This window comes from Chiloscyllium punctatum, chromosome 27 (genome assembly GCF_047496795.1).
Source record: "Chiloscyllium punctatum isolate Juve2018m chromosome 27, sChiPun1.3, whole genome shotgun sequence".
Lineage (NCBI taxonomy): Eukaryota > Metazoa > Chordata > Chondrichthyes > Orectolobiformes > Hemiscylliidae > Chiloscyllium > Chiloscyllium punctatum.
The window spans coordinates 78,706,736-78,722,179 of NC_092765.1; the positions used below are offsets into that span (position 1 = coordinate 78,706,736).

Here is a 15,444-nt window from a genome sequence, read left to right on the forward strand (position 1 = left end):
TGGGAAGGGGGTGGGTGGGGCGTTGATATGACAGCGTGTTCCTTGTGGTGTTTGCTCCTGGTTTCCCATTTTCCCCACAGAAAGTCTCGAGGTGCTCGACACCTTCCCAATGTTCCTCCCCGACTTTGGACGAACCTGGTCCAGGACTGAACAGATTTTATTATGAGATGAAAAGAAAACCTATCAATTCTGAAGAAGCCAACATTTAGAAATGTGGACACATTTGTTAAAGCGATCGCTAGGGAGTCTCCTAGCAGGAGGAGTGCTGTCGGAAGAGGAAACGTTGTCAGCGTTTAATCAGATGATCAGAACAGGGAGAATTGAACGTGCTGGAGGTGGTGAGAGTGTTACAGAGAGGGGCAAAGGCCTGCACAATGTTACAAAGCCAGTACGAATTGCTGCAGCTAGAGCTGTTTGCAGTGGTAGGGATGGACATCTGTATTTTCATTGATTCATTCATGGCCTGAGGATGTCACCGGATGGACCAGCATACATTACCCTACTGCTAATTGCCCAGAGGAAGCTCAGAGTCAGCCATATTGCTGTGGGACTGGAGTCACATGTGAGCCAGACCAGGTAAGATGCCAGATATCCCTCTCTCATGGACATACGTGAACAAGTTGATTTTTATCAGATAATCAACAATGCTTATACGGTGGCCTCACTAATACCCTGGACAGATACACCATGACATCCGAACTCCTACTCTCAATGCTCCTCCCAATGAAGGGTGACCATCCCGAACGCCTGCTTCACCAGCCTGTCTACCTGTGACGCTACTTTCAAAAAACTGTGTACCTGCATCCCTGGATCACTGATTGACAATAGTACCCAGGGCCCGAATATTAATTGTACAAGTCCAGTGCAGTGCCACAAGGATCGGTGCTGGGCCCTCTACTTTTTGTCATTTACATAAATGATTTGGATGCGAGCATAAGAGGCACAGTAAGTGTCGGGGGTAGTGTAATGTTTAAACGGTTAGCTGCATTTTAGTCTTTTCTACCTTATAGTAAACACAAGCAGACACTCGAAACTGTTTCCGGACCTCCCCCATGTTTATATGAATGAAACAATTGTAACAGCTTTCCTCGATAGTTGAGAGACCGCCCATAACCACAGTTGTACAACATCATCCATATAAGGAAAGAACGGGGAGCTCGAACACTGATTGGCCAAGTGAATAACAAAATAATCGCAGGCACCCGAACCCAAATAAGGAAAACAGTGGGGAACCCTAGCACTCATTGGTCAAGACAGCAGTAGGTGTCCCAGCCCACATATACGTGTATATATTGCGTGGAGACTACTATGCTTGTGTGTGTACCTTTGGGAACAACACCCGACTTTGCAAAGTTGAATGAAAAAGTTTTGGACAGACTCCTCCGTGTCTTTGTTCCAGGGAAGGGAAATAAAAGTGCCGGAGCTAGGGCCGGACAGCCACTTATCTCGCACATAAGTAAGTTTACAGATGACACCAAAATTGGAGGTGTAGTGGACAGAGAAGAGGGTTACAACAGGATCTAGACCAGATGGGACAATGGGCTCACTGGCAGATGGAGTTTAATTCAGATAAATGCGATGTGCTGCATTTTGGGAAAGCAAATCTTAGCAGGACTTATACACGTAATGGTAAGGTCCTAGGGAGCGTTGCTGACCAAAGAGACCTTGGCGTGCAAGTTCATAGCTACTTGAAAGTACAGTCACAGGTAGATAGGATAGTGAAGGCGGCATTTGGTATGCTTTCCTTTATTGGTCAGAGTATTCAGTACAGGAGATGGGAGGTCATGTTGCAGCTGTACAGGACATTGGTTTGGCCACTGTTGGAATATTTTGTGCAATTCTTGTCTCCTTCCTATCGGAAGAACTGTTGTGAAACTTGAAAGGGTTCAGAAAAGATTTACAAGGATGTTGCTTGAATTGGACGATTTGAGCTATAGGGAGAGGCTGAACAGGCTGGGGCGGTTTTCCCTGGAGCTTCGGAGGCTGAGGGGTGACCTTACAGAGGTTTACAAAATTATGAGGGGTATGGATAGGATAGGATAAATAGACAAAGTCTTTTCCCTGGGGTCAGGGAGTCCAGAACTCGAGGGCGTAGGTTTAGGGTGAGAGGGGAAAGATATAAAACAGACCTCCGGGGCAACATACTCAGAGCAAGAGAGGGACACGCATGCACACACAGAGCAAGGGAGAGAAGGACATGCACACACAGCATGGGAGGGACAAGCACACACAGCAAGGGGGGACATGTATTAACACACGCACAGCAAGAGGGACACACACATACACACACAATCATACATACGGGGGGCAACTGACACATACAGAGCGTGGGACACGCACACACACACACACACAGACACACACACACACACACACACACACACGCAGCGAGGGAGAGACACACACAAAGACAGCGAGAGTGGGACCACACACACACACACAGCGAGGAAAAGAGACACATACATACACAGAGCCAGGAAGGGACATACACACACAGAGCAAGGGAGGGACACACACAGACACAGCGAGGGAAGGACACACACAGACAGCGAGGGAGGGACATGCACACACACACAGAGCAAGGAGAGACATGCACACACACAGCAAGAGACAGACACATACACACAACACGATGGAGTGACACACACAAACAGCGAGTGAGGGACACGCAGTGAAGGGTGGACACACAAACACATACCGTGACCGTGTGACTCGGATATAAACATACATACACACACACACACACACACACACACACACACACACACACACACACACACACACACAGCGAGGGAGGGAAACACACGGACACGGACACACAGCAAGGTTTGGACACACAGACACAGCGAGGATGGGACATGTATTCAGAAAGCGAGAGGGGACACACACAAAGTGAAGCAGGGTGACACGCAGACATATGCACACACAAACACACACACACAGTGAGGGAGGGACATGCACACACACACACAGTGAGGGAGGGACATGCTCTCACACACACACTGAGGGAGGGACATGCTCACACAGACACAGTGAGGGAGGGACATTTCGTCCCCTGTCCAGGGGACTTCCTCAGGGAGCCTCCTGTGAAGCACTTCTGTGATCTTTCCTGTGACACTTATAGTGATTTGTATCTGCCGCTTCCGGTTGTCAGTTCCAGCTGTGCGCTGCAGTGGCCAGTTTATTGGGTGCAGGTCGATGTGCTTATTGATTGAATCTATGGATGAGTGCCATGCCTCAAGGAATTCCCTGGCTGTTCTCTGTTTGGCTTGTCCTATAATAGTACTGTTGTCCCAGTCGAACTCACATTGCTTGTCATCTGCGTGTGTGGCTACTAAGGATAGCTGGTCGTGTCGTTTCGTGGCTAGTTGGTGTTCATGGATGCGGATCATTAGCTGTCTTCCTGTTTGTCCTATGTAGTATTTTGTGTCGTCCTTGCATGGGATTTTGTACACTACATTGGTTTTGCTCATGTTGGGTATCGGGTCCTTCGTTCTGGTGAGTTGTTGTTGGAGAGGGCTGTTGGTTTGTGTGCTGATATGAGTCCTAGTGGTCGCAGTAGTCTGGCTGTCAGTTCCGAAATGTTCTTGATGTATGATAGTGTGGCTAGTCCTTTGGGTCGTGACATGTCTTCATTCCGTTGTCTTTCCCTGAGGCATCTGTGGACGAAATTGCGTGGAGTTTGACCCCACCCTGTAGCTCACCAATAGGATAAACATCACACTGAGAAACCTACAAAATAATAATGGACAGATAACCAGGTCTGACCTACAAAGAATGAAACCTGAAAGCAACAACACCCCCAGATTCTATGGACTACCAAAGTGCACAAACCAGCCATCCCACTCAGACCCATAGTATCACTACCAGGGACACCATCACACAAACTGGCTAAAGAACTACAGCAGAAACTGAAACACCTGATCAGCGGACCCAGACAATCTATACAATCGACACAGGAATTCTTGCACATCATCAGAAATACACACAGACAAGGAAGAAACTATGGTCTCATTCGATGTAACAGATCTGTTCACCTCTATCGACAAAACCCTAGCCAGAGAAACAATAGCCAACCTGCTGAACATACAGAACAGACAACAGGACGTTGAACCTATCAACAAAGACGGCATACTCAAACTACTGGACCTGTGCCTCACAACACACTTCACATTCAACAACCAAATATATGAACAAATCAACGGAACACCCATGGGCTCACCCATCTCTGGACTCATAGCAAAAGCGGGAATGCAAAGATTAGAACAAACAGTCTTACCGCAAATTCAACCCAAACTCTGGGTCAGATATGTGGTTGACACCTTTGTAATCATTAAAAACACAGAAATAGAGAACGAACACCGGCTCATCAACGCCACACTCACAGGAATCCGATTCACTAGAGAGGAAGAAAAGGACAACCAACTCCCATTCCTGGACGTGACGGGACAGAGAAAACCGAACAGAGAATTCACCACAAAGGTATACAGGAAAGACACACACAGAGACCAAGTCCTGAACTACGAAAGCAACCACCCCAACACACACAAAAGAAGTTGCACCAAGACACTGTTCAAAAGAGCCACAACACACTGCAGTACACCAGAACTGCAAAAAGAGGAAGAAGAACACCTATACAATGTATTCGCCAAAAATGGATACCACCGCAATTTCATTAGGGATTGTCTATATGGATTTGCCAGACGTCTGTCCTCTGATATTGATGAGGGCAGTGCAGATGTTGTGGTTTATATGCAGTTCATTAAGGTCTTTGACAAGGTCCCACATGGAAGGCTGGTCCAAAAGGGGAGATCCCATGGGATCCAAGGTAAGTTGGTGAATTGGGTCCTCAACTGGTGGAGGGTTGTTTTTGTGATTGAAAGCCTTTGCCCAGCGGGTGTACCACAGGGATCTGTGCAGGAACATTGCTGGCTGTTACGTTCATTAATAACTTGGATATCAAAACAGAAGGAATCATTAGTAGGTTTGCAGATAACATGAAAGGTGAGGGCGTTGTCGACAGTGAGGGGGATGGACTCAGGTTGCAGTCTGATATCGATCAGATGATAAACTGAGCAGAGTAAACACAGACAAAGTTTACTTCTGATCACTGTTAGGTAATGCACTGTGGGAAGTCTAATAAACGAATGGTATACATCATGAATGGTAGGTCCTCCTAGAGAACTGAGGAACACAGGGATCTTGGTGGGCAACTCCTGAGATCTCTGAAGCGTCAGCACAGGTAGACAGGGTGGGGAATACACCTGGACTGGGAGCAGGAGGGGGAGCCACATCCTGGTGGGGAGCGTTGCTGGAGCTGCTCGAGAGGATTTAAACTCGTCTGGCAGGGCTGTGTGACCCCAAAGAATCGTAAGGCCAGAAAGAAAGTTGAGGCTGGTACAAATGTTCACGAGAGCAATATAAGTAGACAAGGCAGGCAAGAACATAGCAGACAATCAGGGAAAACTGGTGGATTAAACTGCAGTTATTTCAATGCAAAGGGCCAGACAGATAAGGCAGATGAACCCAGAGCATGGATGGGAACATGGGATTGGGATCCCATAGATATTACAGAAATACAGCTGAGGGAGCAACAGGAGCAGCAGCTCAATGTTCTGGAGACAGATACTACAGGAAGGATAGAACAGGAGGCAAAACAGGAGGAGAGCTGGTGGGTTTGATTGGGGGAAACATCCCAGCAGTACCTAGAGGGTGTATTCATGTAGGATCGCCCAGATATTAGTGGAACTGAGAAATAAAAATTGGTCATTAGTTTTCTACGGTCGTACTACAGCGATAGGCAATGGGAGATGGAGGAGCAAAAATGTCAGGAGATTTCAGATATCTCTTCGAATAATAGAGTTGTAATGATAGGGGATCTTAACCATTCCAAACCTGGACTGGGATTGCTACTAAGTTAAGCATTTGGATGGAAGGAATTTGTTAAGTGTGTTCTGAAAACACCCAGTCATTATGTAAATGGCCCAACTGGAGAATGGGGCTAAACCTGACCTCCGCTTGGGAAACAAGGTCGGGAACGGGACTGAGGTGTTAGTGGGGGAGCACTTTGGAAAGTTACCACAATTGTATTCGTTTGAAAATAGCGATGGAAAAGGACAGGTCTGGTCCACAAGTTAAAGTTATTCAATTGAGCAAGATAGTATTAGACATGAATTTTAAAAGTAGATCAGGGGATTCTATTTGCAGATAAAGGGAAGTCTGGCAAGTAGGAATATTTTAAAACCAAGATAAAAGGAGCGTTCAGCGCCAGCGTGTTCCTGTTAGTGTGCAGCTCAATGCTGACTGAATTAGGAAACACTGGCTGAGATTCGAGGCTGTGGTCAAGAAAAAAGGGGTCACATGTCAGATATAACTGGCTGACCATAGGGAATTCCTTCAGGAGCATCGGGGCTGTAGAAATACACTCAGGATGGAAATCAGGAATGTAAAAAGGGGACACGAGATCGCTTTGGCAGAGAAAGGTAAGGAGAATCCAAAGAGACTCTACAAGTGTATTAAGAGCAAAAGAAGAGCTCGGGACAAACCCGGTCTCCTTAATGATCAATGAAGGCAACGATGTGTGAAACTACAAGATCCGAAACAAATATTTCACTTTGGAACTTACTTTGGATAAAGACTGGGGCGCTCAGGGAACTAAACAGTGTTTGGTCTGACCACTGTTGGAATACTGTGTGCAATTCTGGGTCTCAATGCCATCGGAAGGATGTTGTGGAACATGAAAGGTTTCAGAAGAAATGAACAAGGATGCTGCCAGGGTTGGAGGGTTTGTGCTTCAGGGAAAAGCAGGCTGGGGCCGTTTTCATTTGAACATGGGAGGCTGAGGAGTTACCTGATAAAGGTGTTTAAAATCATGATGGTCATCGATAGGGTCAATAGACAAGGTCTTTTCCACAGGGCTGGGGGATTCCAAACTGACAGGGCATAGCTTTAAAGTGGGAGGGAAAGTTTTCAAAGGGACCTAAAGGACTACTGGTTCCGGCAGAGTCGATGGAATAAGAGGAAATAGTGGAGGATGATAGAAATACACTTAAAAGGCATGTGGATGGGTATATGAACAGGAAGGGTTTAGAGCGATACTGGCAAAGCTCTGGCAAGAGTGACTAGATACGTCATGCAGGAGTTGTTCCAAAGTTGTTTCCGTGCTATACATCTGTGTGATTGAATGTCTTGGAATGAGTCCACATTATCGAAGAGGAGATGCTGGAAGTTTTAAAACACAAAGGTAGATAAATCCCCAGGCCCTGATCAAATGTATCTCAGAACATTGTGGGAAGCTGGTGACGAAATTGTAGGGCCCCTAGCAGAGATATCTGGACCATGTGTGATAGTCTGTTAGACTGGAGGGTAGCATTGTGGACATTGAAGAAGGTTTTCTGAGATTACAAAGGGATCCTGATGAAATGCGTGAACGGCTGAAAAACTGTAGATGGAGTTTAATCTGAATAAATGTGAGGTAATGCATCTGGTACAACAAACATGGGCAGGGCTTACACAATTAATGCTAGGACCTTCGGTAGTGTTGTAGAACAGAGGGACCCTCATAATTATTTCAAGTTTGCAACATGGAGAGATAGGATCGTTTAAAAAAGGTGCTTGCCTCACTTGCTTACATTGCTCAATCCTTTGGATATAGGAGTTGGGAAGTCGCATTGAGATTATACAGGCCATTGGTTAATCCTCTTCTGGAATACTGTGTCCAGTTCTGGCCGCCCAGTTATAGGAAGGATATTATTAAGTTGGAGAGGGTTCAGATGAGATTTACTGGGATGTGGCTAGTTATGGAAGTTTTATGTTATAAAGAAAGGCTGAATAGGTTGGTATTTTTTCACTGAAACCTGAATGTTGACAGATGACCTCATAGAAGTTTATAAAATAGCGAGGGGGATAGATAGAATTAATGGGAGTTGTCTTTTCCTGTGGACAGGGGAGTTTCAAGACTAGGAGCTACATTTTTAAGTGTAAGAGGAGAGACAATTTAAAAAAAAGACATGAGGGGCACATTGTTACACAGAGAGTGGGTTGTGTGTGGAATGAACTTCCCAAGGAAGGGGTGAACTTGGGGACAATTACAATGTTTAAAAGACATTAGGATTAGTACAGGTTTGAAGGGATATGATCAAGGAACAGACAGGTGGGACAAGATCAGTTTTAGAGTATGGTTAGCGTTAACCAAGCAGTGCAATATGACTCTCTGACTATGATTATAATGATGTGTCATTAATTAAGAAAGGCTGCAAGAGGAACCTCGGGAAGTACAGACTGATGAGCCAGACATCAGGGTGGGTCAGTTATTGGAGGTCATTCTGAGAGGTAGGACTTACATGCATTTGGAAAGACAAGGACTGATTACAGCAGCCAGCACGGCTTTGTGCGTGGGAAAACATGTCTCACAAACTTGACTGGAGTTTGTTCAAGATGTGACCAAGAAGATAGACGAAGGCAGAGCAACAGACGCTGTTTCTGTCTTCAGCAACCCTTGGTCAGGGTGTAGCATGATACATTGGTTAGTAAGGGTAGATCATAAGGGATCAGGGAGAGCTAGCCAACTGGATACAACTGGATGACAGTGGGATGAGGGTGGTGGTAGAGGGTTGTTGTTCAGACTGGGGCCTCTGACCAGCAGTGTGCTGTAAGGATTGGTGCTGGGGCCACTGTTGTGCATCATTTACACAAACAATTTGAGTGAAAATTTGGGAGTCCGTGTTAGTATGTTTGTGGATACCAAGATTAGTGGAAGAGTGGGCAGAGAATATAGTTATCGAAGGGGATGTTAATCAACTGGGCCAGTGGGCCAAGGAATGAAAGATGGAGTTTAATTCAGGTGTTGAATTTAGTTCAGACAAACCAGGGAGGACGAATACAGTTAATGGTTGGGCCCTGCACAGTGTTGTCGAACAGACAGGGACCAAGAAGTGCAGTTACATTGTTCCTTGGAAGTGGCATCACAGGGGGACAGGGCGGGGAAAGCAGCATTTGGGACACTTGACATCAGTGGCCAGAGCATTGAGTACATAAGTTGGAGATATTTGTAACATTGTTGTCAATATTTCTCCTAGGCAGAGGAGGCCACGAGGTGACGTTATAAAGGTTTATGAAACCATGTAGGGCCAAAGTAAGGTGAATAGCCAAGGGTAGGTGAGTCCAAAGCTAGAGTCATAAACGTGCGGTGACAGAGCAAGGATTTAAAGAGGGAGCTGAGAGGCAACATTTTCCACAGAGGATGGTGCATGGATGGAATGGACTGCCAGAGGAAATGGTAAAAACAAGTACAATTACAACATGGAAAAGACACTCCGGCAGGTACATGGAGAGGAGAAGATTTGAAGGGATATGGGCCAAACACAGGCAAATGCAACTCATTCCATTTAGGAAACCGCAAACACAGAGTCATGCAGCACAGAAACAGACTCTATGTCTCCAGTTGTTGGAGGAGCAGACTATCGAGACAAGACATATTGTAAAGACTGAAGCAAGTTACATCGATATGGATAGTCGTCTGGACTGGAGGTTTCAAATCAGACAAATAATTGGTAAGAGGGGAGGGGATGACAGAGATAGGAACTGTTAAGGGAGTTAGAATGATTGAAGACACTGGTCCACAAGATGAGCCATAGATACAGTGTTGGAGAGGGAATAGGGAACAGAAAGATCCCAGGCAGTATTACCACCCTCTCATTGCAGGCCTGCATTCCCCTCTGTTATCCTGGTGCTCACCAAGACAGTAAACGTTTGGATTGAAAACTGGGAACTCCGGGTGCTGTCTCAGTACAAAAAAAACTTAAAGTAGAGGTGGTGATTGACCCTGAGATGTGTCTGTACTGTGCTCCCCCTCCAGCACTATGTCTATGTCATGTCTTGTTAGCTGATGTTTGGAGCCCTCTCATTGCTCTTTGCTCTGTGCACTGTGAGTGATCTTACCTGGCGGCAGGATTTATTAAAGGCTCCCGATCCCCCCTGACCTTTGTCTCTCTGGATGACCAATCATCTTCCCAACCAGCAGTTGGCAAGTCTATTGAGTCAGGAACTCGCCAAATACCTGTAGAAGACACAAAAATAAGCAGAATGGGAAATTAGACTGATGCTGTGAGGATTACAGATGTAGAATGGCACTGAGCCCACAGAGATCTGGAAAATCCCAGTCTCCAATCCTGGCCTGTACTGCCTCAACTCTCTGTAGTGGAGAATTCTGTTGGCTCAGGATCTGGAGTAGCTGCAAGAGTGAGAGACGCTGACAGAGGGATCAATTAGACCCACACAGTGAGTGATATTACCAGAGTTCAGGTTCAAACAATTGTGCAGGAAGAAAGGGGTTTGATTCATGTTGCACTGGGATATACAAACTGTGAGCAGGCGAAGTGATGGCCTAGTGGCATTATTGTGAGGCAATTTATCCAGAAACTTAGCAAGTGTTCTCTGGACACAGGTTCAAATCCCACCATTGCAAATTATTGAATGGGAATTAAATGCTTCAAAAAAGATGAAATTAAAAACCTGAAAGTGAGTATTCAACAATTAGTGATGTTAAGAAAAATCCATCGGGTGCATTCCTGTCTTTAGTGAAGTAATCAAAGATGGGACTGGGATATCACAGGTATTACATGAACAACAGCTGAGGGGGGGACAGGACAGGCAGCTCAATGTTCCAGGGGACAGATGCTGCAGGAAGGACAGAAGGGGAGCTGAGAGAGGAGGAGAGCTGCTGGTTCTGACTGGGTGATACATCCCAGCAGGACTGAGTGAGGATATTCCTGCAGGATCGCCCAGTGAAGCTGTGTTCGTGGAATTAATCAATAACAATGGGTCTTCCCTTTCCTCTGATTGTTCTACAGACCCCGAGAGCCCCGCCCTCCTGCACCTTGACCTTCTCAAGATGGTGGCCCTCAGGCCCGCGCTCCCTCTTCCCTCAAACAAATGGCGGCCGTGAACCTGGGCCCCTTCCTTGATCAGAGACCGCCACATCCTTACCCGGGCCTGGAGGGTCTTTTCAGGTTTTTTTTTAAGCTTTATCAGGGACTTGTGAAATCTCTCCGCTCCTTTCTCCCAGCGAGGCTCCCCTACACCGGCTCTGAGAGCTGCTTTCTGAAGCCGATCGCAGCCGCTGCCGGAAAAAACAGCTCCATGTCTCTCTCTCTCTGTCCTGACCAATGTGACACTCCGCATGCTCTGCATAGAAACCAAACCGCGCGTGCGCCAGAGGTTATCGGTGAGTTCATAGAGAATATTCATATCTGCACAGACTGATGGGCAAAATATTTGTCATTAACAATTGCTTTATCGAGTTACAGTGATAGAGATGTCTAGCATGCAAATAGATTGTCTGGTCCAAATCAACCATAACGGCCAGGTATGTAAATTACCAATCGTTCTGGGAGTTTGAAAAGAAGTTTCTTACCTCGAGTTATGCAAATCGATTTGAAATATGTACGTTATCAGATTTACATTTCAACTACAGGGTTTCTTAAAATCTCACATTGATTTATGAGAGCGATTTAATGCTCCACTATGTCGTGAGAATGATCAATCCTGCAAAATAGTTTGCTCTCTGACCAATCTTGAAGCGTTCACTCCCCGAGAATGCTTTGGCCCCGCTCCTCACTCACTGTGGTTTGAGGACCGGCCGCTACTCGGTCCTACTGTTCCGCCCCTTCTTCCCAATTGCAGAGTTGATTCAGGCGTGACTTAGCAGGCAAGGGACAAAGGAAGTTCAAGTCGATGTTTTGTGACGCGGTGAAATTATCCCGAATCTTGGACCGAGAGGCCTGGGTTCAATTCACAGCTTGTGCAGGTGTGTGTAACAACAACTTTTAGCAGGTTAATTAGGAAAAACAAGGGAAGTCAGGAACAGAGAGAAAACAATAGAAAATGCATGCAATGCGATGGGGCTCTCAATGCTCAGATGATTTGACTCTTTACTAAGCGTTTCAGGGTCCTAGTACAGACTGTTGCACTGCTCTTTGTGCACAACCAGATACCACGTTTGTGGGGCAAAATGTTGTGGTGGGATATAGAGGTGCTTTTCTGGAAGGCGTTCGTTTCTTGTGGTGAAAACAGTTGCGAAGGAGTGGGGTTTTGTATGGAGCTACCTGTCCCCCTCCTGTTGCAGCCTCTTATTATTATCTCTTGAAACTACCTCGTACATGGAGAAAGTGAGGACTGCAGATGCTGGAGATCAGAGCTGAAAAATGTGTTGCTGGAAAGGCGCAGCAGGTCAGGCAGCATTCTCTACCTCGTACATGTTTGGTAGAGATCAGTGACAATTCGTAAGCTCACAATACAAGATTCATCACTCCGTTTAAGACAGTAAAAATCTCTTGTAGCACAATAGCCAGAGAACAACACAGCGCAGAACAGGCCCTTCAATCCTTGATGTTGCGCCGACCTGTGAACTATTCTCAGCTCGTCCCCCTACACTATCCCAAAATCACCCATGTGCTTATCTAAAGGATTGTTTAAATCTCACTAATGTAGCTGTGTTAACTATATTAGTAGTAGTGCATTCCACACCCTAACCAGTCTCTGAGTAAAGAACCTGCCTCTGACATCTGTCTTAAATCTATCACCCCTTAATTTGTAGTTATGCCCCCTCATACACACTGATGTCATCTTCCTAGGAAAAAGACTTTCACTGTCTACCCTATTTAAGCCTCTGATCATCTTGCATGTCTCTATCAAATCCTCTCTTAGCCGCCTTCTTGCCAATGAGAACACGTTCAAATTGCTCAACCTTTCCTCATAAGACCTTCTCTCCAGACATCCTGGTAAATCTCCTCTGCACCTCTTCCAATGCTTCCAAATTCTTCCCAAAATATGGGCACCAGAACTGTGCACAGTATTCCAAATATTGCCGCACCAGTGTTTTGTATAGTTGCAGCATGATATTGTGGTTCCAGAACTCAATCCACCTACAAATGAACCCTAACAAACTGTATGCCACCTTAACAGTACTGTACACCTGGGTGGCAACTTTCAGGCATCTATGGACTCCAACATCCCTCTGCACATCTACATTACCAAGAATGTTTCCATTGACCCAGTACTCTGTCTTCCTGTTATTCTTCCCAAAGTGCATCACCTCACATTTAGCTGCATTGAACTCCATTTGCTACCCTTCAGCCCAATTCTGCAGTTTATCCAAGTCCCCCTGCAACCTGTAATATTCTTCCACACTGTCCACTACTCCACTGACTTTCATGTCGTCTGCAAATTTGCCAATCCATCCACCTATGCCTATATCTAATACTTTTATAAAAAATTGCAATCAACAGTGGTCCCAAAACAGATCCTTGTGACACACCACTAATAACTGCACTGGAGGCTGATTATTTTCCATCATCCACCACTCGCTGCCTTCTTTCAGGACAGCCAGTTTCTAATCCAAACTGCTAAATCACACTCAATTCCACGTCGCTGCATTTTATCTAAGAGCCTACCATTTGGAACCTTATCAAAGGCTTTACTGAAGTCCATGTATACCACGTCAACTGCCCTACCCTCATCTATATGCTTGGTCACCATCTCAAAAATACTCAATGAAGTTTGTGAGATACGACCTGCCCTTGACGAAATCATATTGACAATCTGAAATCATATTGTTGTTTGCCAGATGATTACAAATAGTGTCTCTTATAATCGTTTCCAAAACCTTTCCTACAACAGAAGTAAGGGTCACTGGTATATAATTACCTGGGTCATCTCAACTGTCCTTCTTGATCAAGGGCATAAGATTTGCAAACATCCAGTCCCATAGTACTGAACCTGTAGGCAATGACGACTCAATATCAAAGCCGAAGTATTTGCTATCTTCTCCCTAACTTCCCAGAAAGTCCACAGATAAATCCCATCCAGCCCAGGGGACTTGTCTACTTTCAATCCTTCGAGAATTGATAACGCCTGTTCGTAACTAACCTCGATCCTTTCTCGTTTAACATCTTCTACCTCATTATTGTCTGCAATATTCTCATTTTCCTGAGTGACAACCAATGAGAAATATTCGTTTAGCACGTTTCCGATTTCCATAGTGTCCACACTCAACTTCCCACTTCTGTCTTTGATTGGCCCTATTCCTACCTTATCCTTTATTCCTCACATACCTATAGAAAGCTTTAGGGTTCTCCTTTATTCTATTCACTAAAGACTGCTCGTGTCCTCTCTTTGCTCTTCTTAACTCTCTTTAAATCCTTCCTAGCTGATCTGTAAGTCTCCATCGCCTCATCTGTACCATTTGCCTCATCAACACATAAGCCTCCTACTTCTTCTTAACAAGAGATGCAATTTTTGTGGTAAACCACAGTTCCCTTACCTTATCACTTCCTCTCTGCCTGACAGGGACATACCTATCAAGGACACGCAATATCTGTTCCTTAAACCAGCTCCACATTTCCAGTGTCTGAAGCCACTGCATTTTGCTACCCCATTCTATGCATCCTAATTCTTGCTGAATTGCATTATAATTGCCACTGCCCCCATCAATAATTCTTCAGCTGTTGCATGTACCTATCACTTTCCATCGCTAAACTAAACATAACTGAATTTTAATCACTCTCTCCAAAGTGCTCACCTACAACTAAATCAAACACCTCGTCCAGGTCATGACCAAGCGCCAGATCCAATGTGGCCTCCCCTCTTGTTGGCCCTTCGACATACTGTGTCAGGAAACTCTCCTGTACACATTGGACAAAAACTGATCCATCCGACATACTAGAGTTATAGCATTTTCAGTCAATGTTTGGGAAGTTAAAGTCCCCCATAATGACCACCATTTTACTTTCACTCCTACCCAGTGTAATTTTGCTAATCCTCTCTTCCCCCTCCCTGGAACTCTGCAGCAGCCGATATAAAAATCCAAGCAGTGTGACCTCCCTTCTCCTGTTTCTAACCTCAGCGCACACTACTTCAGTAGACAAGTCCTCATCAAAAGTTCCCTCAGCCACCGTTATACTATCCTTGACTAACATGACATGCATGGGCCCATTGCGGTGTTTCAAACTCCATGAGGCAGCCATACTCTGTATGACAGACAGATTCAGTCTGCAACCTCCTCTGTCCTTAAGAACTTATGCACTGCCTGCGCTCCTCGATTTCCCCATTGCACGTTCCCTTTCCAACCCACCCCACCTGCATCGCTCCACAATTGGAGCTGCCAAGGATAGAAGTCTGTGTAATACCCTCCCTAACCTTCTCTATCCTCTTTTAAGATGTAATTTAAAATCATTCTCTTTAATCAATGCTTTGATCATCCATGAAGCACCTTAGGAGGTTTGCTATTGTGAAAGATTCCATACAATGCAAGCAGTTGTTTTTATTGCCATACATTAGGAGAAACAGGAATGATGCTTTCAAAATTCTAACAAGAAAGTCATTGATAGGCACAGTGTGTAGGCCAAATAATAACGTCACGTTGGGATGGGCAAGAAACAAAAAAAT

General features: G+C 45.3%; 2 long non-coding RNA genes across 4 annotated transcripts in view; one reads left to right on the forward strand and one right to left on the reverse strand.

Moving 5' to 3' along the window:
- Nucleotides 1-10,058, reverse strand: part of LOC140453722 (uncharacterized) — a 34,662-nt gene extending 24,604 nt beyond the window's left edge. Inside the window, exon 1 of the long non-coding RNA XR_011952472.1 lies at nt 9,940-10,058. This is a non-coding gene — a long non-coding RNA (uncharacterized lncRNA). The remainder of the gene's footprint in view (nt 1-9,939) is intronic.
- Nucleotides 10,059-11,265: 1,207 nt separating this feature from the next.
- Nucleotides 11,266-15,444, forward strand: part of LOC140453323 (uncharacterized) — a 47,292-nt gene continuing 43,113 nt past the window's right edge. The window contains exon 1 of one of the 3 annotated variants that reach the window (XR_011952362.1): nt 11,266-11,365. This is a non-coding gene — a long non-coding RNA (uncharacterized lncRNA). Of the gene's footprint in view, nt 11,366-11,692; nt 11,807-15,444 lie in introns of those variants that run through there. The other 2 variants (XR_011952361.1, XR_011952359.1) reach the window with 2 other exon arrangements.